Source organism: Neovison vison, chromosome 9, assembly GCF_020171115.1.
Source record: "Neovison vison isolate M4711 chromosome 9, ASM_NN_V1, whole genome shotgun sequence".
Taxonomy (NCBI): domain Eukaryota; kingdom Metazoa; phylum Chordata; class Mammalia; order Carnivora; family Mustelidae; genus Neogale; species Neogale vison.
The window spans coordinates 32,579,762-32,607,107 of NC_058099.1; the positions used below are offsets into that span (position 1 = coordinate 32,579,762).

The 27,346-nt window shown below is 53.8% G+C and overlaps 1 protein-coding gene across 1 annotated transcript in view; it reads left to right on the forward strand.

Annotated features, from left to right (window-relative positions):
• The first annotated feature begins 529 nt into the window (after positions 1-529).
• CORO2A (coronin 2A) overlaps positions 530-27,346 on the forward strand; it is a 53,170-nt gene continuing 26,353 nt past the window's right edge. Inside the window, exon 1 of the mRNA XM_044265278.1 lies at positions 530-582. The gene's annotated coding sequence lies outside the window, so the exon portion shown is untranslated. The remainder of the gene's footprint in view (positions 583-27,346) is intronic.

Here is a 27,346-nt window from a genome sequence, read left to right on the forward strand (position 1 = left end):
GGGAAGCCTCGGAAATTTCTCTACCAGCCCGGGTTTACCAAGCGCCACTCCCGTGGCCGGCTCTGCGCGCGCACTTTGCCAGGCCCGTAGATTAAGTCGTCTCATCTAATTCTCCAACACTCTCGGACGCGGAAACGGTCGCTGTTTCCATTTGGCCAGGGGAGGAAGGGAGGCTCGGGAGGTCGAGTTCCTTGCCCCCCGGCACGCAGCAAGGGAGCTGCGGGTTCGCTTCCCCCAGCCTCTGCTTGGGCGCCGGGCCGCCCGCCCCAATCACTGCGGCGTGTGCGCTGTGCGCGCCTGTTCTGTGCGCGTGCGCCCGCCCCAAGACGGGTCCCGGGGGCCAGGAGCGCGGTCGAGAGGGTGGGGAAGGAGGGGTGCCCCTCGGTCCCGGGGCGCGCCGGCGGGGCTCGTGCCCGGCCCTAGCCCCGCCCACCGGCCCCGCCCTCCCGCCTGCGCGGGGAGGAGGCGGTGGCGCTGCGCGCGGGCACTCGGCGGGCGGTGAGGAGCGCGGAGCCGGAGCCGGACGCCGCCGCCGCCGCCGCCGCCGCTGCCGCCACCGCCACCTGCGCGGTCGTCATCAAGGTAGGGCGGCCCCGCGCCGCCAGCGGTGCCTGCCTTCCCGGTGCGCGCGGTGTGTGCGCGCAGCGCCTCCCGGCTGCAGCGCCCTGGGCGGGATGCAGGGCTCGGCGCGCCGCTGGGGACCCGGCGGGGCGCAGGGGGACGAGGCTTCCGTCACCCCCGCGTGACCTTACAAAGCACCGCTCTTCTCCAGGCCTCAGTTTCCTCACTGGGATAGCGGGCGCAAGGGTGGCCCCTTGCGCTCCGCGCCGTTGAGAGAGGCCGCGCTGAGGTCCAGGCTCCCGACGGCTTGGGGCTGGGATCGGTACTGTCTGCATCGCCCACCCCAACCCGCAGCGAGGGCCGCTCACGCTGGGTGTGGCCAGCCAGTCCCGACAGCCCTCCCCACTCGGTGGCCTGCGTGGCCCCGCGGGACCCTGGACGCTCCCCCTCCTGACTGGGTGGCCCGCAGGGCCTCAGCTTCCAGGTATGGGAAACTGGAGGGGGCGACAACCCGGGGTCCCCTAGGCATGTAGGGTAGGGCCCTCGAAGCCGGCGGGCCAAGTCTGCCTTGCTGGGGGAGCCCTGAGTTGGGAGTGAAGGGACCGTCAGCTGCAGATTTGCCTGGACCAGACCCATGAACCCACCAGGTTTTAGAGCATAGTATCGGACACCCTCATCCCCTTCCCTGCCCCTCCAGGCATGATAGGGCTGGATCAGGTTTATGTGTGTGGACCGCAGAGGGGCGACAGTGCCAAGAGAGCTGTGTCTGGGTGGGGTTGGGTCTGGGACAGAGCACGTGTCTAAGGGACTGTGGCTCCAGGCTCTCAGGGTTGAAAAAACCAAAAAACAAAAAACCTCTGGTGTCTGGCCCAGTGATTCAGTAAGATCCCCTCTGGAAGGTCTTGCTGCTCCCATTACACACCTCTTATGATGAGGATCTCACTCAGCTGGAAGCTGCTGGTCCTGCTCTGGGCACACAGACAACATCTTCCTCCACTCTGGGGCAATCATCAGGTCCCTTAAATCTGCTCACTTCCGGGCTGAACAGCTCCAAGCCCAGCACTCTTTCTCTGGCTAGAGCCAAAGGGAGAAAAGGGAAGAGGCAGGAGCTGAGGTGTCTGCCCCAGAGCCAGTAATAGTGAGCCTGGGGCTCATTCAGAACCCACCCGCATCAGGGCTAGTATGTGCACTTCCTGTATTTCGGAATGCCTTTGGGTTAGCAGCTGCCTTAGAGGTCTGGGGTGAGGGGAGGAGCCATAGGAGCCCCTCTCCAGCCCCTTCCTGCCTCCAGTGCCTCTTCATTTCCTCCTGTTGCCTGCCCTGATGGAGGGAATAGTTTCTGAGAACCAAGACTGGGCCTTCTTGTCTGCTTCGTGACCTGCCGTCACCCAAGAGCTTTCTTACTGCCTGGGCGTGTGGTGAGCTCTGTGTCATCAGAGGGATGTGAGCAGAGGCTGGGGGAGCACTTACGGGGGGGGGGGGGGGTGAACTACCTTTGACTGCAAGTCTGGGGTTCTTGATCTGACTGGCAGTGTGGCCATGACTGTGCCCTCTGGTTATGGTGGAGCCTCACAGAACCTGGAGCTAGACCACAAATGAGTATTATTACCCCCTCGTAAAAGCAGACTAAGTATATGTGCTGTCCCTCGAACGTAGCTCTAACACACACGCTTAAGTGCTACCTAAGTGTCTTGTCATCTCCACATGTGTATAATCTGTTTTCCTGCTCAGCATTTTGGCCTGATTTAGGGGCCTGGTAGATTCTGGCTATTATAAAGTCATCCTATCCTAATAATTTGAAAATGTACTGTGGAATTATGGCATGTCCAAGCTGAAAGGCAGCGGAAGAAATCATCGCTTCAACCCCCTCATTGTCTAGATAGGCATCCCCTAGCCCCAGAGGGGACATGACTTGTCCAAGTTGACACTCCAGCCAGCAGCCACGCCCCGGGTTTCTGATTGCAAGACCAGAGTATTTGTTTATTTGTTGGAAGACACATACCATATAGTAAGTGAAAGTGGTCTGTATTTATTCCTATAAAATGAACAAAAATAAATATAAAAGGATAAACCTCCCTGCTGCAAGGCTGTGGGGATCCTCCAGCAGCCTTTAATTTTGCAAGGCTATGTGGTAGCCTGTTACACGAGTCCAGGAAAATGATTCAAACTGCCCTTTGCCCCTAGACTTCTTCCTTTGAGGACTTTACCTTAAGGAAATAACTATAGAGGAAGATGAATGCAGTGCTGTTATTTATAACAAGTTTTCATGTAGTGACGCTTTTGGTGTTTTATCTGAGGTTTAATAAGTATTTCATTTGAAAGCGCAGCTTAAAAAATAGTAGCATTAAAGCTTCCATTGCTGGGATCGGGCTGCCGTAAAAGCAGCATGGTCAAGAGGAAAGCTCACGACTCAAGTCAGTAGGCGTTAGGCATACATCCAGGATGAACTCTGCATGTACCCCACAGTGAGACCTTGGCTCAGTCCCTTTCCCTTTCTCTTTCTCTTTCTTTCTTAAGATTTTATTAATTAAAAATTTATTTGAGAGAGAGAGAGAGAGAGAGCCCCCGAGCATGAGTGGGGGGGCTGAGGGGGAGGGAGAAGCAGACCTCACATGTTTCTTCATCCCAGGACCCTGGAATCATGACATGAGCCAAAGGTGCATGCCCAACTGAGCCACCCAGGTGCCCCCCCTTTCCTTTTCTGACCTCACTTTCCCCATCTGTGAAATGGCATAGAGTCAGTGATTGCTGAATTTCTTTCAGCTCTGACAACCCGCCTTAAGGACCTAACAGATCTCTGTAACTGAAGCCTGTGTTGGAACAGTGAACATGGTGATAACCAAAGAATGTTCTAGCCTTCCTCCCCCATCATTAAATGAATCCTCTTAGAGGACTGCAGCTAGTCTTTTTCCCTTGGAAGGGGCTTCATTCAGCTTTTGACTTTTGTTAGTTCCAGATGGCCGGAAGCTGGATTGTTGTACAGGGGAGTGTGGCGTGGCTTTGTTTCTATTTTTCTTTGCCAGGTATCAGGGGACAGAGATTTTTCAGGAAGACCAAAAAATAGTGCAGCAGGATCTTCTGTTGTTATTTTAAGGCTATAGGCTGTTCCTTGCCTCCTTCAGACCAGACTAGAGGTGCTTTGCAATCACACCTAGTATGAAGGGCCAGGAATAGGTGGCTTGCCTTCTGTGAACAAACATTTATTGGGCATCTACTGTGTACGAGGACTTGAGGTGCCTCCTAGGGTCCTGCAGGTTGACATGAGAAATATATTAGGTTAAACTGTGGGAAATGGCCAATATCTGACTGTTCTTGACTTAACAAGAAATGGCAGTTTCGTTCAGTGCAGTCTGAATGGAAAAAGATATAATTAAAGAGCCCTGTGCTCCCTACCATAATTGAGAGATTGGCAGGGTGCAGTGGAGACTAGGAAAGTGTGATTATAAGCTTGGAAAAGTCAAGGAGGAAGGGCATGGGATCCTCACCTTGAAAAATCAGTAATACTAATAAAATACTAATGACAATGAGTATTTCCCACCTGCCTGATTCTGTCCTAAATGTCCTTTACATTTATTCATTTAGTCATTTAGCTGTTCTTTTATTGAACATTGTGCTTGGTATTTCCTGGGGTAGAGGCAGCAGTCTTGACAGTAAATAAAATAGACCCCCAGAATCTATCCTAAAGAAATTTCCAATCTGATAGGGAAGAAAAGACAATAAACAGTAAGTAAAGGAAAATGGTGATAAATGGGGTGGAACAAATAAAACACGGGAGTTACGTTCCAGGCATGTGAAGGGGAGTGGAAGGACGGGGTTGCAGTTTTAAATTGGGTGGTTGGGGGATCATTGAGAAGGAGACTTTTGGGCAAAGTCTTGAAGGAGGTGAGGAAGGTTGCTGGGCTGGTTTCTGGGGAAGAGCCATCCAGGTGGAGGGAACAGCCAGTGCAAAAGGCCTGGGGTAGGACCATGCCTGGCATGTTCACGGAAGAGCAGGCGAGAACAGAGTGACAGAGAAGGCAGGGGAGATGGGTAAGAGGTGCCCCTGGTGGTCAGATTTTGGACCCTGCCCTGTTCATCATTGTGGGGGGGTACTCTCCCCCCCCCTTTTTAAGTAGACTTCATGCCACACTTGAGACTCGGACTCGTGACCCAAGATCAAGAGTTTTGTGCTCTACTGACTGAGCCAGCTCTACTCTACTGCCCCGAGGAGGGGGTACTCTTTTTACTTCTCTTTTTCAGTTAAAAAAAAACACAAAGATACAGAGACATTAGGTAGCTTGTTGAGATGAGATGCTGTCTCATAGGGGACCCAGGGCCTCTAGTAGAGGGCAGTGAGGAGCCGTGGGACACGGCCAGGGCATGGCCAGATCTGATGTCAGTGTGTGTCTTCTGGGTTGCAGAGAGAAGGTTGTGGAAATAATCCAGGCTGGGGGGATGTGTTGGACCCAGGCAGTGACCCAGTGGATGTAGGTGCTGGGAATGAGGATGAAGGGTCCAGGCCAGGTGAGCACAAGGAGGAAGAGGAGGAAGCCAGGCTGGTCTTAGCTTATTTATTGAACAAACACTTAATAGCACTTCTGCTCTAGGCAACCATCTAAGATTTGACATACATTAACCCATTCAGTCCTCAAAGCATGGTGGAAGATAGATACTCTCTCATTGTTATTGCTACTTTTTAAGAAAAATGGGTGTATTCTATTATATGTAAGCTATATCTCAATAAAGTTAATTTACAGGGAAAGTTTTTTTTATATTATAAATACTTGATGGTAATGGGGAATTTAGAAAAAAAGGAAAGCAGAAAATAAATTATCTGTATCTTCTCTTTTCATCTCAGGTAATCAATATAAATATTTTGGCATATTTACTTCGCCTTTTTTCAACTATTCTCCCCATTTTTTTTTTAAAGCTTTTATTTACTTATTTGAGAGAGAGAGAGGGAACACAAGCAGGAGGAGTGGCAAACAGAGGGTGAGGGAGAAGCAGGCTCCTGCTGAACAAGGAGCCTGATGCGGGGCTCGATCCCAAAACTCTGAGATCATGACCTGGGCTGAAGGCAGCCAGCCACTTAACCAACTGAGCCTCCCAGGAGTCCTGTTCTCCCCATTTCACAGATGAGGTTGGGCCATTTGCACAGGGTCAGCCACCTGAAGCCATGTCATCAGGCTCCAGAGAGAAGGTTGTGGAAATAATCCAGGGTCTTCATCACTGTGCTCTGCTAACTGGAATGTCAGTTGGTGGGTTCCCGTGGGCCACACCCCCGCACTCACCCCGCCCCAGCATCAGCTCACACATGGGGAAAGCGAGGCTCAGTGAAAGGTAGGGCCTTGTGGAGCATCTCTCACCTCGTTGGGAACAGATAGGTGAGGTCTCATTCTGACAAGAAATAGGATGCTGAGAACTTGTGCAGGGTTGATGTGGCAGCTGCTTTCGGTCTGGCCTTGAGCCCAGAGTTTGCAGGGGGCTGGCAAGTGGCGTGACCCCACCCACAGGCAGGGCCCAGGACTGCTGGGCTGGGCTGCCGGCTGGGCCGGGCTGCTGGGGCAGGCCTGGGTTCCCTGAGCTCAAGAGTCTCAGCCCTCCCGTGGGCCCTGGGTGGGAGGTGGCCAGGAGACAGGGAGCGAGAGTTTGGGGCCCTGCCAGGCCTGCAGGCCCCCTGGGAGTTGTCTCTTGTACTCTGACTGTGCATTTATTTCTGGCTCTGGTGCCAGCAAACTCCTGGGGCCTCCTGCTGCTAGGGATGTGGTCCCAGCATCCAGGCCCAGCCGGCTACCAGTTGAGCCTTGGGCCGGGGTCTTCCCCGCCCCCGCACCCCGCCCCACCTGCAGAATGGCATCATAATGGTGCCAGCTGCAGGATGAAGTGAGGTGTAAGTGGAAAGTGCTGGCACACGGAGGTGCTCAATAGATGGGTGGCTACTGTTGCTGTCCCTAAGGCTGCCCCCCGGGGTGTTGGCTCAGGCTGGGGGATTGAGCCTGCCCCAGCCAGAGCACCTCCACGACACGCCCCTTCACACCTGGCTGAACCAGGTAGGCCCAGCCAGTGCAGGAGGAGACAGAAATGAACCTGGGGCAGTGGCCTGCAGTCCAAGATTGCAGACAGCAAAAGACAGTGGAAGGAAGGAAGCCACGCCCCCGAGGAGGGAGCCCGCATCTGGCCTAAAACGTGCTCTGTAGGCAAGTCCTGTCCCTTCTTTCTGCCCCTTCCTCTCACCCATAAAGTGGGGAGATTATTTCCTGCCTTGATGATTGTGACGATCTTCATGCCAGCAGCCATCTACTGAGGCTTCCCTGTGCTCAAGGGAATGATGGAGAGAAACCAGACGCAGCACCGTCTGCAAGGGTGCGCAGCCGGGAGGGGGGCGGGGGGCTCCAGCTCTGATAGGGAAGCCCAGGAGCTGTGGCCCTCAAAGAGGGGCAGCTAACCTAGCCTGGGTGGGGCTGGAGGTGGGGAAGGCCCCCAGAGGAGGTGATGTCCCAGCTGGGTTGTGAGTGGGATGGGGGTCAGCCAGACATGGGAGGGGAGGAAAGTGCAGAAGGTCATTGGGTAAATGGCTCACCTCTCTGAGCCCTAGCCTCTTCATCTGTAGAATGGCCCAAAGATAAGTACCTGCTTTGCCTAATTTATAGGGTGGTTGTGAGGCTTAAAATTGGATAAAGAGCATGGTAGTACTTCTGAACTCTAAAATGTCAGGCACCTGTTTGTTGTTGCTTATTGTGATGTCTGGAGCCCCTGGCAGTTCAAGAAACACAGGGCCAGCATCCTTCTGGGTCTCAGAGAACATCTGGTCTATTTTAAAAGGCCTCCAATCAAACCTAATAGGGACAGATAGCCTCTGTTCACCTTATACCCCTTGATTTAAGAGCTCAAGAGTATTTCTGTAGGGGGGTGTGGCTGTGCTTAGAGGGGGCCCAAGGACAGCCATAACCCAGTCACAGCCCTGTCCCATTGAAGAGGACGAGTGCCTGCAGAAACGCAGGGCCGTACGCATGGGCTGGGCCTCAGGACCTGGCCAGGAGGGGCTGAGAGCTAAGGGACGTGCCAGGGGAAGGGGTGGAAGACAGGAGCGCCGTGAAGTCACTGAGGAGAAATAGTTCCGGGTCAAGGAGGTCCGCGAGGTCACATTACCTGGAAAAGCAAGGCAGAGAACACGGTGAACACGGTGTGGGCACTGAGCCTGCTTGGGTTTGAATATGGGAGAAGAATGTATGTCCACACTTGTGAATATGTGAAAATACGCAGACACATGAAGCTGGTTGATTATCGCTTTTACTTTTGTCTTTTCTATATTTTGAAATTTTTGCACGCTATTTGACGTTTATTTCTAGAACAAGTTGTCCGCATGTAATATATGTGACAGTATAATGCAGAGAGTATAAGGGTCTGACGTCAGCAGGCTAGAGGGTTCCAGGAGGCACCCACAGCGGGTGGCCTTGGGTGAGGCCTGGATGATATCCTCCCTGCTGGCCTTCAGGACAGTTGGGAACCGGGACCAGGGGTGGCTTGGTTGGAGGCGGCACTGAAGGAGAGGTGTCTGGGGTAGGCTCTAGGACTCTTCCTGGGACAGAGACGGGGGTTGGAGGTGGCTGGCAGCACTCTCCGCACGGTGAGCAGACTGTCCAAGCAGGACCGCAGGCCCCAGCAGCAGGAGCACAGGGTCAGGTCCAGAAGGGTAAGTGTTCTTCTGGCACTTGGGCCACCCCCTGAGTGGGACTGGGATGGCAGGAACAGGTCCAGAGGGCCCGCTGGCTAGGGCAGGGGCCTTGTAAATGCTTCAGGGTCCCACCCCAGTATGCCGACCCCCACAGACCCTTCTCCCTCAGTGATGCCCTCTCTTGGTCTTCAGTCCGTGGGGCTCTCATACACCTTCCCGCCTCTTTACAAGGGAAGTAAAGAAACTAATCTCCTGTCATATTTTATTGGATGCAGGGTACCATCTGTTGTGAGATATGCCATTGTTTTATAACCCATTAAGAAAGGAAAGACAGCAAACTCTAAGTTGCATTTCAGTTTCAGAGATGTTAAATGTCAAAAAACTGTGTCTTGGAATCAATCAGAACAACAAGCAGGAGGGCCCCACCCTAGATTTTTAATGTACATATACTCATCTAATCCTCTGTCAACCTCCTGGCTAGATAGTCTTATCCTCTGTTTACAGATCAGGAAACAGGGGCCCAGAGACGTTAAGGGATTTTTGCAGGGTCACACAGCCAGCAAAAGATAAAGCTGGGATTTGAACCCATCCATCGCTTTTTCCTCACCCAACCTCACAAAGCAAAGGCTCCTAAGCACTGGCCCTTCTGAAGAAGACAGTGTTCACATTGCAAAATGAACATAACGCCAGCTCAGAGTTCAGAAATGCCCCTGTGGACTGGTCATTAAACGCCCAGGGCTATATGAGTAATGGGGGGAAGGCCTGGAGGGGAGCTGGAGAGATAATGGACAGGAAAGAGCTCAGAGAACTTCTTGGCTGGTTCATTAACCTCATCCTTGTTAACGATCATTATCAGGACTAGGTTGACTTACGGCCCACCCTGGAGAGAGACCACAGAGACCTGCCCCACACAGATCAATCACCCTAGAGCCTCACCCAGAAAGGCCCACACATTCATTTCCTACAAAGTTATTTTTCAATTTACTCTTGTGAATGAGACCTTTATTTGCGTATGGGTCACCGAGTGCCTGTGAAGCCCGGCGTGGCGCTGGGGTTACAGGCACACCGCAGAACAGACATAGGTGCTGCCGTGGTGGGGTCACAGACCAGAGGCAACGGACAGTAATCCTCGGGTCCCACAAAACCTGCAACAGGTGCCTGTTGGGGAAGAGACGGCATCAAAGCTTACAGAGCAGAGAATGTGTCCAGTTCAGGGTCAACTGCAAAAGGCTATTCTAAGTGAAGGACTCTTTTTTTTTTTTTTAATTTATTTGAGAGAGGAAGAGATTGAGAGAACAAATGGGAGGAGGGGCAGAAGAGAAAGCAGACTTCCTACTGAGTGGGGAGCCCGATGTGGGACTCGATCCCAGGACTCTGGGATCGTGACTTGAGCCCAAGGCAGACGCTTAACTGACTGAGCCACCCAGATGCCCCAAAGGAAGAACTTTTGACCTGAGATCTCAAAGACCAGTCAGGGGGAAGGGGAGGCTGCTGGACCAAGGAAACAATGCTGAGGCTGACGGACGTGGACCTCTGAGGACGTGAAAGTTCTGAGGGTCTCCAGCTCGGATTCCTGGGCAGGTGAGGCCAGAGAGGTGGAGTGGGCCAGACCCTTGAGCTCCTGGAGCAGTGGCTGTGGAGTGACATGCTCAGATGGGCATCTTCTGATAACATGGGGGCCAAGATGGTAGGTAGGTGAGTGTGTGCAGGTGAGAGCCGCTGGTAGCAGTGGGGTGAGAGCTGCGTGGATGGTGTACAAGGAGCGCTGGGGATGGGCGGCTGGAGGAGGAGGAGGAGGCCACACGGGCAACCGCTGGGATCTGGCTGTGCCGTCACAGGACCTGCCTTGCAGAGGGAAGGGCCCCGGGAGGAGAAGAGCTGTAGTGGGAAAGCCGTCACCCCACTGATACTTGTCCTGGTTTGGGTTTTGTATCCTGGTTCATCCCGCACCAGACTTTTGGTGGCTGATGGCAAAAGAGGTCAGTGGGTGAAGAGGTCTCTGGCGAGGATGAGGTGACGGACCTCGTGGAAGGAAAGGAGAGAGGGGCAGATGGACGGGGATGAGGTAGAGGAGGCGTCTCTCGGGGGCAGAGCTGTGGGCGGGTGTCCCAGATCACTGGACACAAGAAAGCGGCTGAGGTCGGATGGCCCAGACGCCATCCCGGAGCTGGCCTCATGGAGAGGCTGTGTCCCGTCTTGGCAGCGGAGTTGAGGCAGCGCCCAATGGGCGGTCAGCAAGGGGGCGCTTGGATTAGTGACTTTGGAAGCAGGTGGAACATTTTCACAAGGTGGCAAAGTGCAGGGTTATGGCCAAGGGAAGTGGGTGACTGAGGACAAGGAAAGGAGGGCCCTTGGAGAGGATATGGCCCTTGGACAGGAGGAAACTGAGGCTGGAGAGGATCTGGGATGGGTCCGAGGTCACACAGGGAGACGGGGGCTCTGCTAGTATGGTTTGCCGTGCTGCGGGTTCCAGATTGCACGGGGTGCTTCCTTTCCTCGGTCTTCCTTGGGAGATGAGAACCTGATGCTGCGGGGTCCGTACATGGCCTGGGCGGGGGGGGGGGGGAGCTGTGGCTAGCCAAGGGGTGCCCGGGGATGCGTGTGGGAAGACAACGAAAGGGAGCTGCTCAGCTGAACCTTGTGGCAGCAGTGGGGCGCGTGCAGAGCGCTGGAGGGACTTGGCAAGGGAACCAGTGTAAGCCAGGGCTGCTGACGGGGATCGCGCTGAGCCTGTTCGGGCTGTGGCAAACGCAGTCCAGTTTGGCTTGGTCCAGGGCGTAGTATCCAGTCCTGGGCAGTCACCAAGGGCAGGGGAGGCAGGAGCAGCCTGGCCTGGCAGAGGGGAGTGTTTTGTCATTTCTGTTGAGAATTGCAGGCAGATCATGATAATAAAAGGTCAGACTTCTAGTCTTATTATTGCTTTTAAGTTCTCTATAGAAAATGCACCCCCGCCAGGGCACCCGGGTGGCTCAGTCATTATGCAACTGTTTTCGGCTTGGGTTGTGATCCTGGGGTCCTGGGATGGAGCCCCTCATTGGGTTTCCTGCTCAGCGGGAAGCCTGCTTCTCCCTCTCCTACTCCCCCTGCTTGTGTTTCCTCTCTCGCTGTGTCTCTCTCTGTCAAATAAATAAATAAAATCTTTAAAAAGAAAGGGAGGTATTGTAGAGTTATAGAGAGTATGTTTATAAAAAAATTTTTAAAAATTTAAAAAAAAGAAAGGGAGGGAGGGAGGGAGGAAAATGCACCCCCTTCTTGTCTGCACCCAGACCTACTGCCCTTGTCCCCCTTTCTCTCCCCCACCTTGCCCCCACCTCTCTCCTTGGTTCACTCCTGGGCCACACCTCAGCTTTGAATGCCCAACTGAGAAGCCATTGAAGGTTTTGGAAGAAGGGATGTTTCTGTCTCAGGGTCACCCACATGGGACTCAGCTTAGAAGAAGTCAGGTGGGGAGATTAGGAAGACAGCGTGGACGAGGGGAGAGGGATGTGGAGATGAGGCGGATGAGAGCAGGGGGGAACAGAGCTGTGGAGACAGGAGCAGGACTTAAGGCCTGCCTTGGAAGGCCCGGGATCCATGCCCACAGCTGCTCACCGCCACACCAGGCCTGGGTCGGCACCTCAGGGGACCACTGGGCTGCTGGGGCTCCAAGCCCTGCAGTGTCCAGGGCTCTGGTTGGCAGTCGGAGGTAGACTCCACAGACTCTAGATCTCACCCCCCAGATCCCATCGCCTAAACAAAACCTTCCAGAGTGGGGCGCCTGGGTGGCTCAGTGGGTTAAGCCGCTGCCTTCGGCTCAGGTCATGATCTCAGGGTCCTGGGATCGAGCCCCGCATCTGGCTCTCTGCTCAGCAGGGAGCCTGCGTCCTCCTCTCTCTCTCTCTCTGCCTACTTGTGATCTCTCTCTGTCAAATAAATAAATAAAATCTTAAAAAAAAAAAAAAAAAAAAAACCTTCCAGAGTGTAAGGATAACTGTAGCACCCCTCAGGGGTCACTTCCCAGCCCACAGACATCAGGGGGACCTCATGGGTATCCAAATAGCAAACCCAGGAGCTGGGTTTAACCAGTCCCATTTCACAGACAAGGAATCAAGGCTACAGAGGGAAGCAGAGCGACTCTTGGAACCGTGGCCTACTGATGGCTCCATGTGTCCCCCCCTTCCCATCCTGATAGCACCTATAACTTGACTGGGACACACATCACCTCCATGCCACCTCCATGCCACCTCCAGCCGGCCTCAGAGCCAGTGGCTGACCTCGTAGCACGGGGGATACAGCTGCAGAGGGCTGAGAGGTGCAGGGAGCCGAGAATGGCCGAGGAAGGGGCTGGACTGAGGCGGGGACATGGAAGCAGCTGGTTTTCACATCAAGAGCTAGAAATTTGCATTCTCTCTGGGCTCTGCGGTGGGCTAGTTACATCCTTCACCCAGTCCTTGTTTCCTCACCTGAAAGGTGAGGAGGTTAGACTAGACGATCTCTACCATCCTGTGCAGCCTGGAAATCCTGCTGGTCTCCCCGGCTTCTGTTCTGGTGGCCTCCCAAGTGAGGTGTGCAAGACGCTTGTTGGGGTACAGGGAAGAGCTCTATCGAGACGATCATTCGGCTTTGCTCAAGTTTGGCAGATGCAGACCCACCGACACCACTCAGGCCGTCAGACAGCCTCGTGTCTCGTGTCTCCGGAAGTCTCTGGAGAGAAGGGGAAAGTACTCCGAGAAGGGATGGCAAGGATGCCCCTGCTCTCTTTTCAGGAGTTCAGTATAGTTAATTTAACCTGGTTAATGAATCCAAATTAATCCAGACTAATTAATCCAGATTGGCTTTGTGGATTATATTAACCAGTTTGAACAAAACTAATCCTCACAAAATGGACAAGTGGTTTTAGAAGATTCCCATCTGAGGGCGCCTGGGTGGCTCAGTGGGTTAAGCCTCTGCCTTTGGTTCAGGTCATGATCCGAGGGTCCCGGGATGGAGCCCCGCATCGGGCTCTCTGCTCAGTGGGGAGCCTGCTGCTCCCTCTGCCTCTGCCCGCTGCTCTGCCTGCTTGTGCTCTCACTCTCTCTCCCTGTGTCAAATAAATACATCTTAAAAAAAAGAAGAAGATTGCTATCTGAACAGTGGGTTGTTAGTGGTTCTAATAATATGAGTACTGTTGGACAAGAAATTAACACTTGGGTTTCTGGCCATGGTCACATCCGCAGCCACAAGAAGAGGGGGAAAAAAAACAGTGGCAAACTAATCCAATCTGATAAGAAGTCAGCCCAAGCTGTTTTTTAAATGGGGGGGGGGAGCACTATTTGAAATACAGCTTTAGAGGCACTCTGGTTAGCGATGAATCTCACCTCATGTATACGTTGTGCCTCGTAGCTCCTGAGAGTAGTAACGTGTATAAAATATAAAATATTGGTGGGTGGGGTTCATTTTTTTCTCTTTCGAAGAGTACATGATCAGAAAAAAAAAAAAAAAAAAGCCTCCCTGCTCTAACTTCCTGGTCCTTTCTCTGCAGCTGCCCCTTCTGACAAATCACCTCATTTGTGATTTGTTCAGGTAGGGTGTGATTTCCCCATTCTTCTGCCTGTTCCCTGGGCAGACACCCCATTGCTACCTCTGGGTCCACAGAACCCAGCACAGGGATCTGTCTCCAGCGGGAAGCATGAAGAATGTAGTGTGAGTCTATGTGTCCCCATTTACCTTTCCCACTGTGGGGCTGCTGCTGTGCTGACCTTTCTGGCAGCAAAGACTTGGGGTCTGTCTCCCCTCCTGACCCTAAGAAGCCCCATTCTTCTCAGCCTAAACCACAGTCTGGAGAAATGCAGCCCACCTTTCAAAGTCTGAGTCTCAGAAGGGTCCAGCTACGGTGAATGACCACCCCACCCCACCCCCGCGCCTCACAATTAGAAGCCTTCTTCCCCAGCCATGCTTGGAATTTGTCCCTCTGAGAACAGCAACACAGATAAGGAAAAAAATATTTGGTACTGTATCCAGTCACAGGATCAAAGGAAACTTTGTTCCATGTCTTAGAGGACTCTCCCAGGCTGGGGTGCCAGAAATCCAGATCCCATTCCTGGTTCTGCCCTTTATGGATGTCCCTGGACAAGATGACTCAATTTCCCTTTCTGCACCCCATGAGCTCTTGAGGTCTGGCCAGTGCTACTATTCTAAGAAGTGAATCTAGGATCTTTTGGGGGTGCCTGCTCCACTGAGTGGTTCTCAGCCCCCATCTGGAGGATTTGATTCTGGTCTGGGCTCCAACCTAGGTGTCAGATGGGGACAGCTTGGAACATTATGGGGAGGCGACGAAAATGGGGAGATGGGAACCTGAGTCACACAAGAAACCCCCCCTCCCTGCATGAACCCAGTGCAGGGCCATGTGGTCAGGGGCCTCAGCTGTCTGAAAGGTTGCCATGGGGCGAAGGCCCTGGGTGTGCCGTTGGTGGGGCTGGAGGAACAGAGGCAGGGCGGGAGGGGAACTGGGGATTTCCACTCAGTGGGAGAAGGAAATGTGACAGTGGATCTGCCCTGTTCCCGGAAGGAGTGAGCTTCCCATCACTAGAATGGTACAAGCCAAGACCCTCAGACTTTTCAGACAGAATGGTGTGGAAAGGAGGACTGAGAGCTGAGCTGGATGTCCACCCAGGTCCCCGAGGCTGGGCAGTCCTGCTTTTTTGCCCAAGATGTAATAAGATCATTTGAGAGCAGGAGTGAGTGCATCTGGCTCAGAATTAGATTAGATAAGAATTAGAGCTTTAAATCAGCACAGAGGGCTTGGGGGAGGGGCACGAGGTTTTCTCTGCTGCCAGCCTGTTAAGGGGGTTCGGGTGCCTCCCAACACAGGTGATCCCCTCCACCCCCAAATCTTTAGATCTTTAAGCATTGCCACATGGAGGAGAAAAAAATGACATGGACACTTTGTGCATCTGGTTTAATCTGTAAGCTCTGGTCACCTTATGCATTTTTGTTAAACGTTCATTTCAACCCATTAATATAGTTAAATACGGTAGGGCAGTGCCTAGCGCACAGTGAGTACTCAGTAGAATGCTATTATTACTTATTTTGAATTTATCTTGGATTTGCCATGTTCTAGGCAGTGTTCTAAGTGCTTGCCATATATGAACTCATTTACTACTTTAGGATGACAAAACCTAGGACCTGGAGATGTTGACTAGCCTACCCAAGGTGTCCCAGCAGGTATGTGGTGAGACCAGTGCCTGAGCCAGGCCCGACTGTGTCTGTAGCCTTCTCTGCCTCCTTTCCATGTGGTCATACCACACAGTAAAGAAACAAAGCACATGTGCCCCCTTCCCCCCACCCCCGTTCTCCCTTCAGAGCCTCCCTAGAGCCTCAGGACTGCAGCAAGCAGAGATGCACATTCCCATTGTACAGATGGGGCCCTGGGGCCCAGAGAGGGCAATGACTTGAATAGGGTCACACAGCCAATGGAGGCAGAGCAGACTGGAGCTGGGCCCCTGGTCTCAGAACATATCTGTGCCTTCCCTGCACAGAGTGGGAATCCCAGCCAAGCCCAGAGAGAGTCCCTGTGAGCCGATACTGCTTCCTCAGCTCTTTCTACCCCAAGAGCAGCAGGAGCCAGGCCCACAGAGGGTCAGGAAGCCTGCAGGAAGGGGATGGGAAGAGAACTCCTCTGTCCAGGCACAGCCCCTCCAGGCCTTTCCTGAAAGTGCCTGGGAAAGTTGTGAGGACACTCGCCCTATAGCAGCCCCTTCTGCTGAAGGCGGTGTGGGCAGAGAAGGCCCCACTAGCCAGGAGTGAAAGGGGTGGGAGGGGTGCCTGGGTGGCTTAGTCGGCTGGGCGACTGCTTGCTTCTCCCTCTGACCCTCCCCCCTCTCGTTCTCTCTCTCTCATTCTGTCTCTCAAATAAATAAATAAAATCTTAAAAAAAAAAAGAAAGAAAGAAAGAAAGAAAGGGGGAGGAGGACGGCCTCCCCGGGGAAAGTAGAGCAGGAAGGGCGGAGCAGGCTGATGGCCTGGGAGAGCCAGGGGAGAGCCAGCCGGATACCTAGGGGCTGCTAGCTCTTCTCTTCCTTTCTTATTGGGGCAGAATTTACATCACATAAAATTTGCCATTGTAACCATTTTTAGTTCTGTGCCCTGGGGTACATCCACGCTGTTTGTACAACCAGCACCACTGTGATTTTTAAATTTTGATCTCACAATAGCCTATTCTGTTCTTTAATGGTTTTGCTGACATGCCTTAATGAAAAGTGTGCGCTCGGTGCTGAAATTACCACACTTGACAAAAAGGAGCTCGTGTCGGAGCTTCCCCCATGCCAGGCATTGCTTTAAGGCATTTTATTTTATATTTTTTAAATAGTTTTCTAGAAAGATTTTATTTATTTATTTGCCAGAGAGAAAGTGAGAGAGAGCATGCGTAAGCAGGGGGAGCCGACTCCCCACTGAGCATGTGGGCTCGATCCCAGGACCCTGAGATCATGACCTGAGCTGAAAGCAGATGCTTCACCGACTGAGCCACCCAGGCACCCACTGTAAGGCATTTTAAAGGAATAAACTCATCGAATCCTTATCATTTCCCTGTAAGTTAGGTTCCGTCGTTGACCTCAGTTTACAGATGGGAAGACTGAGACACAGGTTTTAGTATCTTTCCCCACATCCCTCCCTGGCCCATCAGTTGCTGCCGTTTGTTGAGGACTCACTGTGCGCCGGTCTAATGGCTCTGTTCAGCCTTGGCGCCATTTCATAGCAACGTGGGGAGAGGTCGGTGCCCTTGTAGTTGCAAGATCTAGAGAAGGAGAGTCTGGGTTTCTCTCTGGGTCTCTGACTCTGAAGCCTGTGTCTTGACCACCTGACCTTGATGCCTGCAGTTCGGAGGGTGAAGCTAGCTGCCGAGCACCCGCTGGTTCTTGAGGACTGGCCTGACCCCCCCCCCATTTGTATACCGAGAATATTTGCGAGATGGAAAGGCAAGAATCACAGCCCCCAGTGGCCCCCAGTTAGGAAGCGGTTGTGTGCTCCTGGAGCATTTGGAGGACAGGTTTCTGCTGTCTCGTGGTTGTGTAACGTCAGAGAAGTGCTCTGAGCGGAGCACAGCTGGCTGTGTCCACACAAAGGGGGTAACTGCCCCCCGCCGCCGAGGTGGACGTGAGGAGTGAACCCAACAGGAAGGACTCCGCAAATCACAGAGCTGACTTGTAGGGCCGTGGCTCTGGGTGGTCCCCAGTCAACTGCTTCATGGTCACCTGGGAACTTGTTGAGAATGCTGGTTCTCAGGCGCTGCTACTGAATTGCTAACTCAGAAACTCCAGGATGGGCCCAGCGATCTGGGGAGTGAATCAGCCTTCCAGGTGATTCTGGTGCACCCTTGGGTTGAGACCTGCTGTTGGAAAGCTTCACGCAGAATGTGCATGAGATACGGGCACCAGTCCTAGCGGAGAGTCCGTCTTGGGCCAGAGGGGCCTCCTCAGCCTGGACTCTGGTGGACGGCCTGCCCTCCCTGGTGCATGGGCCCAGTCCGAACAGATGATTCAGGAGGAGCTCAGGGAGGCTGGAAATGGGGGGATGGTGGCCTGGCTGTCCTCCCCTGGCCGCTGTTGCAGCTGCTACCTGAAGAATTGATGAAGGCCAAGCATTATGTCCGCGTTCCTAGCAGGGGGGCAGAGAAGCAGGAAGGGACGGCCAGTGCCCCACCCCCCGCCCATGTGCTGGGCTGGGCTGCCCAGGCAGGAGCAGGAAACAGGCAGGCTGGCCCTCAGGCATATCTGGGGACTCAGCACAGAAATGGGTTGAAGGGAAAAAGGAGACTATTTTTTGATGTAAAACCCCAGCTGCTGGCTGAGATGTGACGTAAGAGCCAGGCCTCCCAGCTCCGTGGTCGCTCAAATTGACCTGTGGAGACAGGTCAGCCCTTGACTCCTGGCCAGCAAGCCCAAGGCTCTGCGCTCTCCCCCAGTCAGGCACGCTCTTTTCCTCCCAAGCCCAGACAAGGAAGGCCTCGGAATCTTCTCCCCCCCCTCCAATGCCCCACAGCTTCCCCCTCCAGCCGACTACAACCAGCCATGAAACAGGACCCACTCACCCATCTGTTTCTTCCTTAGATACAAGCCCAAAGTTGAGGAAAGAAAATACTTCCTCTGGCCAGACATTCTAACTACCTAATAGCTGGACCCCCATTTCGTGGCAGCCATCACGTCGCCACACCCCTGGTTTCAAACTGACATCTTCCCGTGGTCTCAGGTGCCAAGGCCTTAGCCAGATTCGGAGCCCTCGCCGGTGCCTTGTTGGCGGGGCCCTCGCTGCTCCCTTGCCCAGACCCCAACCAGACCTGACCCCTTGTAGTTCGTTCCCTGGCTGTGTCTTTCACTTCCTCCACCTACAGCACGCACCCCTGTCCCCCATCACTCTGTGCTCAGCTCACCCAACTCAGCCTTTCAGGCTGGCCTCAAACAGACCTGCCCTGAGGCTCTCACCCACTCCTGGGATTTCCACCTTCCTGCTGCAGCCTGGTCAGTCCCGTTCGCCCTGAACTGAGCTCACTGGTTCCATGTTGGCCTCTCCCATCCACCTGATCTCCCTGGAGGGCAGAAGTTCCTGCCAGGGTCATCGTCGCCTCTCCCCCCACAGTGCCCAGCACAAGCCAAGCTCTGGGAGGGCTCCAGGAATGCAGGTTGGAGTCCCCCTGGGCCCCAGGGTCCCAGCAACATGGCAAGGTGGGAGCTGAGCTGTGGGCTGGAGGTGGCCCCTGCCGCTGGCAGGTGCCCTTTCCAGAACGGGAGCTGGAGGGCTTCTGCTCACTGTGGAACCCCGAGCCAGGCACTCCCCCAGTCCGGGCCTCAGTGGCCCTCTCTGTCCAAAGACAGATTCAGAAGCTCCGCTGGGAGATGAATGGTGAGGAAGCAGTGGAACCTCCAGGTTGTCACCCTCCTGAAGGTGGCTTTAGAAAGTCCCCAGTGACCCTTGTCTCTTGAAACTCTCAGATAAGGAGATTGTGGGGCAATAAAGTTGCCTGAAGTTTTGGTCTGGGCCTGACTTAGGGGAATAAACAGGAAGAAGCCAGCTTCTGTCTCTCTAGAGGAGCAAGGCAAGAAGGGGCCCAGGCCTCCAAGGACTAGGACAGCTGATAGGTAGCTCCTTCGTCCTCCCAGTCCTGGGTTTTGGTGCATGTGGGCTGCAGAGCTTTAGTGGACCGTCCTAACATTCGGGCAAGGTATGAGTATTACCTGCCTGAGAAAACAAAACCCTAGAGGGGATGGAGATTTGCCCAAGGTCAGGGAGCAGACTGGTGTCAGAATCAGGGCTCTCCCACCTGACCAGCATACCATCTAGGAAAATTACAGGCTCAGCGCACCCCCTGCCCTGCCCACCATTCCTCGTGTCCAGAGAGGGGTTCAGGAGAGGCTCATGGCGTGAGTGGAAGCTAGTCCAGGGGCCAGGTGGGTCCCCCTGCACCGCGCCCCCCACCCCGGGTACCTGCTTGTGGGATCTGGCCTGTGTGTGGGCAAAGCAGAGCGGAGAACCATTCGGACTTGGCAGTCTGATGGCCGGATGGCTGGAAGGCTGGACGGAGGGAGCAGGCAGGAGCATAGGCAGCAGGACCAGGGGAGGGAAGAACACAACCACAGCTGAGCTCTTTCTTGGTACCAGAGGTTTGTAAGGTATTTTACAGCCGTTACCTTGTTCAATCCCTGGTAAACCTCCATGAGGTAGATCATAGGATACCCTTTTACCCATGCAAATGCTGAGGCCCAGAGACAGGTTGAGGTCCAGAATTTGAACCTGATTCTCCTCTCCTCATGCTCTAGGCTGCTTCATAGAATAGAGAGTGCTCTGGCTGGTAGAGCTGGTGGTGGTTCTCTTGGGCCCAGGAAGGTGGAGGGAAACGAGGAGCATCCTAGGAGCCCAGTTAAGTACTTAACGTGGGCTGATTTGCTTCCAGGCAGAGAGAAGGGGACATGAGCAAAGATGGTGTGCCTGGGAAAACACGGTGCTTTGAGGGGAAGACAGATGAACCATTTCGGCTAAAGGTTGAGTTTGTGGAGATGAAATGTGGCCGGTGGAGTGTGGGACCCCACACCCCAAATCCAGCAGGGGGCTTGATTCTGAGGACAGAGGGGATCTGGTGGTAGGTCTTAAGGGAAATGATGGTGTCTGAGTGAGATCAGGAAAGGAGCCCTGGGCTGGATTAGGGGCAGAAAGGGAGTGAGGCCCAGAGAAAAGGCTGGCCAGGCTTTGCAAGACTTGAGGGAGGGGTAGAGGACAGTGGGGGGCCGTGGGGCAGAGGAGGTCAGGCTGTCCCTGGAGGTGCCCTGCCCCTCTTTGGTGCCAGGGCTCTGGGCAGTGTCAGATGTCAGGAGGAAGCTCTCCCTTGGGCCTAATCTCATCAGGAGGAGAGAGGCATTTTCTTGGCTCTGTCTGTGACTCAGGCTATATTTCCTGTGGGCCTGCCGGGAGGCATCTGTGCTGGACCAGAAGGACCGGAGACCTGGAAGAAGGGAGATGGGCGCAGGGGAGGGGCCCCACAGCAGAAAGAACCTGGAGACGGGGCTGTTTTTACTTGCCAGCTGGGCTGTGCTGATGGAGGAAATCACAAGGCTTCCCCTGTCTTGCCCAGCACCACTGCCACCCAGAACCCACCAGGAACCCCAGCCTCCTTGACACAGGGCTGAGCGAGGCGGCCGGCTTCCCCTCCGAGGGCTTTGACCCTGCCGGGAGATGCACACATACACTCTTCAGGTTCCTCTTGACCAAGAGGGATTACTAGTTAGCTTTTCATGAGTGCTTGTCTGCCCCCTCCACCACTAGGAACTCTGTGCCTAGGGGGCTGCTTTGTACTTTCTGGTTTGGGATTTTTACTCAGATCTCCAAAATGCTGGGCCCTCAACACATACCTGTCACATACGACATCACGTCCTAGAGTGCGGTAAATTTGGGACCACAGCAGTCTTAACAGCAAACGTGTTGACCACTAAGTATGCACCCAGCATCACTCCATATGCTGTGTGGATTATCTTATTTAATTGTCCTGGGAGTGCTGTGAGAGACTGTGGACCCAGGACTCAACAGTTTGGCTTCAAATGCCAACCTCAGCCGCTGTGTGATTTTGGACAAGCTGCTTAACCTCTCTGGGCCCCCAGCTTTCTCCTCCGTAAAAATGGGATGATAACAGGGGATTGCTTTGAGCATTGAGTTAGGACACGGAGGCTATCTCGTGCAAAGTAAGCGATGCGGTAGCTGTTAGTTGTTACTGTGCTGAATTTTGCTGGTGAGGGAACAGACATGTGAAATCACCCACCCAAAGTCACATAGGTGTGGGGGACCTACTCTATAGTTACACTGTTAACTGGGTACCCAGTAGCCACATGTAGGGCATGTGGAACGTTGCAAAGGTGATGGAGGAGCTGCATTTTACATTTTATTTCCTTGTACTTCATTGTGACTTTAATCTAGAAGCCACAAGGGCCCCGTGTCAGACAGAGCCGGGGTGGGGGTCCCACACCCAGTGATCTGATGTCCCTTATGCTCGTGTGCCTTCAAAGTCGCAGCCCGCGACCCCGTGCTTTAGCAGGCTAAGATCACGCCATCTCCCAACTTCCTGCCCTCAGCCGTGTCTCTGGGTGGCGTCCACAGGCGCAGAGCAGGGACAGCACTGCCCATCCCCCGTCCGTGCACCCCGGTGTCAGCACGAGGCCTGGCCCAGAAGAAGCAGTGCACCAACAGCAGATGAAGCTTGCTGATTGAATTAAGGCAGCTTCACCTTCCTTGACAGACCTTGTGTTCTGGTTTGAAAGTGCCGTGTTCTGGTTCAGGATGTTGGGCCTCAGTGAGCAGGTTGCCAGAGTCAAGGTTACAAGTGACTCAGAATCGTTGTTTGTGAATCAGATAACAGTTTTCTGGAAACCCCTGAGGTTGGTGGGGTGCCCAACTTGCCCCTGTTTGCCCAGGACTTTCCCAGGCATTTTCCATTTTAGCATCAGGAGTACATCCCCCAACTCTTCTCCCCACATCCCGGGCAAGCCAGGACAGGTGATCCCCCTGCTTCTGTGGAGAGCAACGAGGCCTCTTCTCCCTCTGAAGGAAGGAAGAAAACAGCCAGTGGGGTGAGACCCTGAGGCCCCAGGTCCCTGGCTCCCAATGTGTCACTGCAGACCCTGTTGCTGGCCCGTGGAAGGCAAAAATAGAGATTATGCCAAGAAGTGACAAATAAACCAGGGCCTGGCCTCAGATGAACAGAAACTCGTGAGCAGAAACTGTGGATAAAATTCTCACTAGGAGGGGGTCACTAAGACCTGTGGTTTCTTCTTTCTGCCTGGTGAGAAAGGAAGCCTCCTTGGGAATGGCTGGTTAAGCAGAGACACGTGTGGACAGCAGGGTGCCTTAACCTCACTTGGGCCTTGCTTCCTGATCCAGGTGTCCTGCCTCCTTCAGGGGTGAATCAGAGGCCCTGATAAGGATTCAGGATGAAAGAGAAAGAAGATTTCCTGTCAAGTTTGGAGCCAAGGTCGGATCAGGATAAGCTCTATGATGGATAATAGTTTGGTCAGGAATTGGAGTCAAGGTGAGGGACCCACCCATAATTAGGTGTTTGTTAACTCTTGGTCTTTGTAGATCACTTTCAGAGTATTCTTTTTCTTACCGTAGTCTTTTTTCTTTTTCTTTTTCTTTTCTTTTTTTTAAAGATTTTGATTTTTATTTATTTGACAGAGATCACAAGTAGGCAGAGAGGCAGTCAGAGAGAGAGGAGGAAGCAGGCTCCCCACTGAGCAGAGAGCCCGATACGGGGCTTGATCCCAGGACCCTGAGATCAGGACCTGAGCCATAGGCAGAGGCTTTAACCCACTGAACCACCCAGGCACCCCTTTTTTCATTTTTTTAAGCCTAGGAAACCATGGTTCTAGTTCCCCTCTGTTAACTGCATTGACCTAAGCATGGTGATTTTTTACCTCCTGAGGCACAAGCACAGGGCAGGTCTTAAGAGAACAAGTAACACTTCAAATCTTCCATGAGGAACCACAAGCTTACAAAGGGATCATAGTAACCAGCAGCACCAGACCCCTACCCTCGCCTGAGTCTAATGCTAAATTAGGTCAAGTCACGCTTTCCCTGAGGCCAGGAACAGGCAATTAAAGAATAATCCATAATGCTAGTTTGTGCCACACCCAGCTCACCCCGCAGCTAACCCTTGTCCTGCAGTGAGACCTGGTTGGGCTGGGAAGGCAGGCCTTGGGGGGCCCAGTGGGAAAGGGGTGTGTATGTGTGTGTGTGTGTCACACTCATCAGAGAGGAAGGTGTAGCAGGAAGAGGGGCCTCTGGGGCAAGCCTTGGCTTCTGCTTCCCACCTCCCATTGCTCCTGTTAGTGTGATCTTGGTCAAGGCACTTCCCCGGCTCCTCGGTTTTGCCCTCAAGTGGGACAAGACCCTGCACCTACCTAGCAGGGGAGCTGGAAGGGATGGGACAGGCAGCAAGCCATTCTCTCAGGCATTAAGAAATAAACTCAATGGGATGTTAAAACCCAGAGATGACTAATCTTTTGGTGGGGGGGGGCAGGGAATTTGCAGCCCACAAAGCCTAATCCCGTGGCATCAGGCCTGCTATACACGCATGGGGATAGCAGCCACACAAGCCACCCCCCCACACACTTTGTGCCCCAGTGAGCCAGCCTGCCACACCTAAGAAAGGCATGCTGTGGCTTTGATGTGGGCCCACTGGATGGCACCAGGCAGGACGGGACTGGTGGCATGGGCTAAATCTCGCCCAGATAGGCCCTTCTGGCCCAGCCCATGGGCGAGGGCCGTCCAGGTCCCAAGGGCCCACTGCAGTCCACATTTCCAGGCAAGTGCCTGCTTGTGGGGGAAATAAAATCCATTCTCTGAAATGCTGAGTCCCTAAATTCATTTATGCACAGATAACACCCATGCACGCCCAGATGCACCGAACACCCAAAGAGATGCCCATGTGCTTGCACACCCGTGCCTATGGTGAATGCTGCACTCATGCACGCATTTGCACACAGCACACATTTGCACAGACTTCACCCACATATATGGGTGCACACTCCCATACTGCGGGCAGAGGGAGAGACGGCCAGGCTTGGCCCCATGCCCTACTTCTGCACGTTTCTGTCTGAGGCAACAGGTCTGGAAGAACTTTGCCAGGGGAGATAAGGCGCCCGGGGTGGGGTAGGGTGGTGTAGAGTGGGGAGTGGAGTTGGGGGCAAGGGGACAGAAGGTCGTGAACACAGTTTTAGCTTTCTGTCACTGTTCCACAGTCCCTGGCTTCAACAGTAGAAGCAAAGAGCCCTCTTTCCAGAAGGTGTCCGCATAGTTTCCTGAGCCTTATTTTACTTTTCTGTAAAGTGGTGGTCAGAACGGTCGTGATGCCTCTGCTTCCGGGCTGAGGCGAGATCCAGCATGGGATGGGTAGGAACGAGACTCCTCATCACCGTCATTATCTGCGGGAACCTGGAGCTGGAGGCTCGGGGGGTGGGGGGGCTCCCTTCAGCCCTCAGCTCCAGCTTGCTCGCTGTGTGACCTCGCGTGGGTTCTCCTTTGCTTCTCTGCCTCAACTTCTCTGCCTCTGTACTGGAGAGCAGGGTAGCAGCTACCTGTTAAGTCCATACAGGGAAGCATGGGGAATGCCACCTGGCACGTAGCAAGCACCCTGAAAACTGTGAGTTGTCATTGCCGTGGAGTGACTGAGCTGAAGGAGCGTCCTTGCCCGGGCCTCTTGAGGCCTCCTGACCCTGACCCTGACCCTGGGCGGGGAGCCATCCCTCAAGTGTGGGGCCGAGCGCCGGGCTGTGAAGGGGGAGCACCAGGGGTGGCAGGAGGGGCCCAGACGGGTGATGCCACTCGGGTCAAGGTGATTTCTGCAGCCACCACCGGCCCTCTTACCCCACCGCCCACAGCACTTGACACAAACGCCAGTTTATCCCCCCCGCCTTGCTTTTCCACTGACCTGTCCCCCTTCTCTGTCCCCTCTGCCCTGCTTCAGCCCCGGTGATCCTCACCTCTCACCTGTTCCATGCTGTCTTGCTCTTGGCAATCAAGGGAATCACCCAAAAGTGAGCTCAGCTCCTCGGTCCCTGTTGGAATCCCTACAGCAGCTCTGCCTTGCCCTGAGAGTTTAAGTCCTTTTCCATGGCTCCTGAGATGACGTGAGTCCTGCCTCCCTGGCCACCTCTCCCCCTGGGTTCCTGTGCTCCAGCCACACTGAGCATAGGCGGCCATCGCCAGGCTACCACTGGTTGGAGCTGCTCGGAGCAGGGTGTTGGGATGGATAGACTGCCCTCGGGGACAAACAGCCCCATTTGCTCAGTGGTTCGCTCTGCCAGTTTATGTCTCTGTCGCACCGTATGTTCAACATTTGCGGCTGCTGAAGGTGAGGCAGAGTTGGGGGGCCTGGAGCTGAGCCTGCTGACTTGCCCGCTGCTTTCCTACCCTGAGCCCTGGCCCAAGGCAGCTCCTCAGCTGCTATGTAATGACCAAGAGCCTAGGGACATCTTGGTCTTTGCTGTTCTTTTGTAAGAAGGTGCCCAGGACCCATTTCCCTCAGGACGCAGGGCAGAGAAAAGATGGGCTACGCCTAGCATGTATCTTATATCTTCCACACACTGATTAAATCCCTTTCCAACTTGGTTTCCCTTATCGAATTGGCCACTGGGAGGCTCAGACCCACATTGGAGGAGCACCTCCACTGTGTGGCGGACCTGACAGCACACATTCAGTAGCTCAGCTCCCCCGAATCTCGGGTGATCTCTTTGTTCCTGCATTTTCCCTCTGTCCCCATTGCCTCACCATGGCTTTTCCCTGTGCTTCTATCTTGCGTGCTCTCCACTTCTGTAAGACTTCTTACATCCTTTCTGGGACTGGATGGACGTCAGTTAGTCTCTCCCTGCATTCTGGGCGGCTTCCTGGAGCTCTAGCAAATGTATCTCCTGAAAAGAGAGTTGAAATGTCTGAGCTACGCAGGACAGATCTGTCCCAGGAGGCTGGTGGGCTTCCTGTGGAGGGTTTGGCTCACATGTCAGACCCCCAGTCACTGTGACCTCTTTTTTTTTTTTTTTAAAGATTTTATTTATTTATTTATTTTTTTAACAGAGAAAGAGATCCCAAGTAGGCAGAGAGACAGGCAGAGAGAAAGGGGGAAGCAGTCTCCCCACTGAGCAGAGAGCCCGACATGGGGTTTAATCCCAGGACCCTGAGACCATGACCTGAGCCGAAGGCAGAGGCTTAACCCACTGAGCCACCCAGGCGCCCCCACCATGACCTCTTGAGGTCAACAGTTTAATCTTGTGCCTTTGAACTTAACCACAGAGCAGATGCTTTCTTTGTGCTAACCCTAGGGGTGCCCAGCCAACCATGCCTGCCCTTGGGAATTTCCTAGAAACTGGGAGTGAGCAGAGCTCTGTGCTGGGCACTCCTGCAGCAGAGCTCCAGGCCTTTCTCTGAAGAACCTGCTGGTGGCAGAGTAGGTGACCCCTGACACCAGACACAGGAATCAGGGCAGGCAGTGTCAGGGGCCTGAGGGCAGGCAGGAGACACAGCTGGTGGGGGTAGAAGAGAGGAGAGGACCGGGGCTCTGTTACCTGAGGTAGCAAGGAAGACTCTGGAGGAGGGCCCTGGGTGCTGGAGAAGGGAGGGTTCGGACTTGTGGAGATGGGTACAGGGATTACTGGGAAAAGCAGGCCAAGCAGAGGGGGAAGACAAGGGACTGGAAATGCAAGAGCAGGTACAAAGGAAGCTGGAAGGTTCTTTATCCAGAAAGTACATTTTATTATTTTTTTTTATTTTTTTTTTAAAGATTTTATTTATTTATTTGACAGACAGAAATCACAAGTAGATGGAGAGGCAGGCAGAGAGAGAGAGAGGGAAGCAGGCTCCCTGCTGAGCAGAGAGCCCGATGCGGGACTCGATCCCAGGACCCTGAGATCATGACCTGAGCCGAAGGCAGCGGCTTAACCCACTGAGCCACCCAGGCGCCCCCAGAAAGTACATTTTTTTTTTTTAAAGATTTTATTTATTTATTTGAGAGAGAGACAGTGAGAGAGAACATGAGCGAGGAGAAGGTCAGAGAGAGAAGCAGACTCCCCGTGGAGCTGGGAGCCCGATGCGGGACTGGAGCCCGATGCAGGACTCGATCCCGTGACTCCGGGATCATGACCTGAG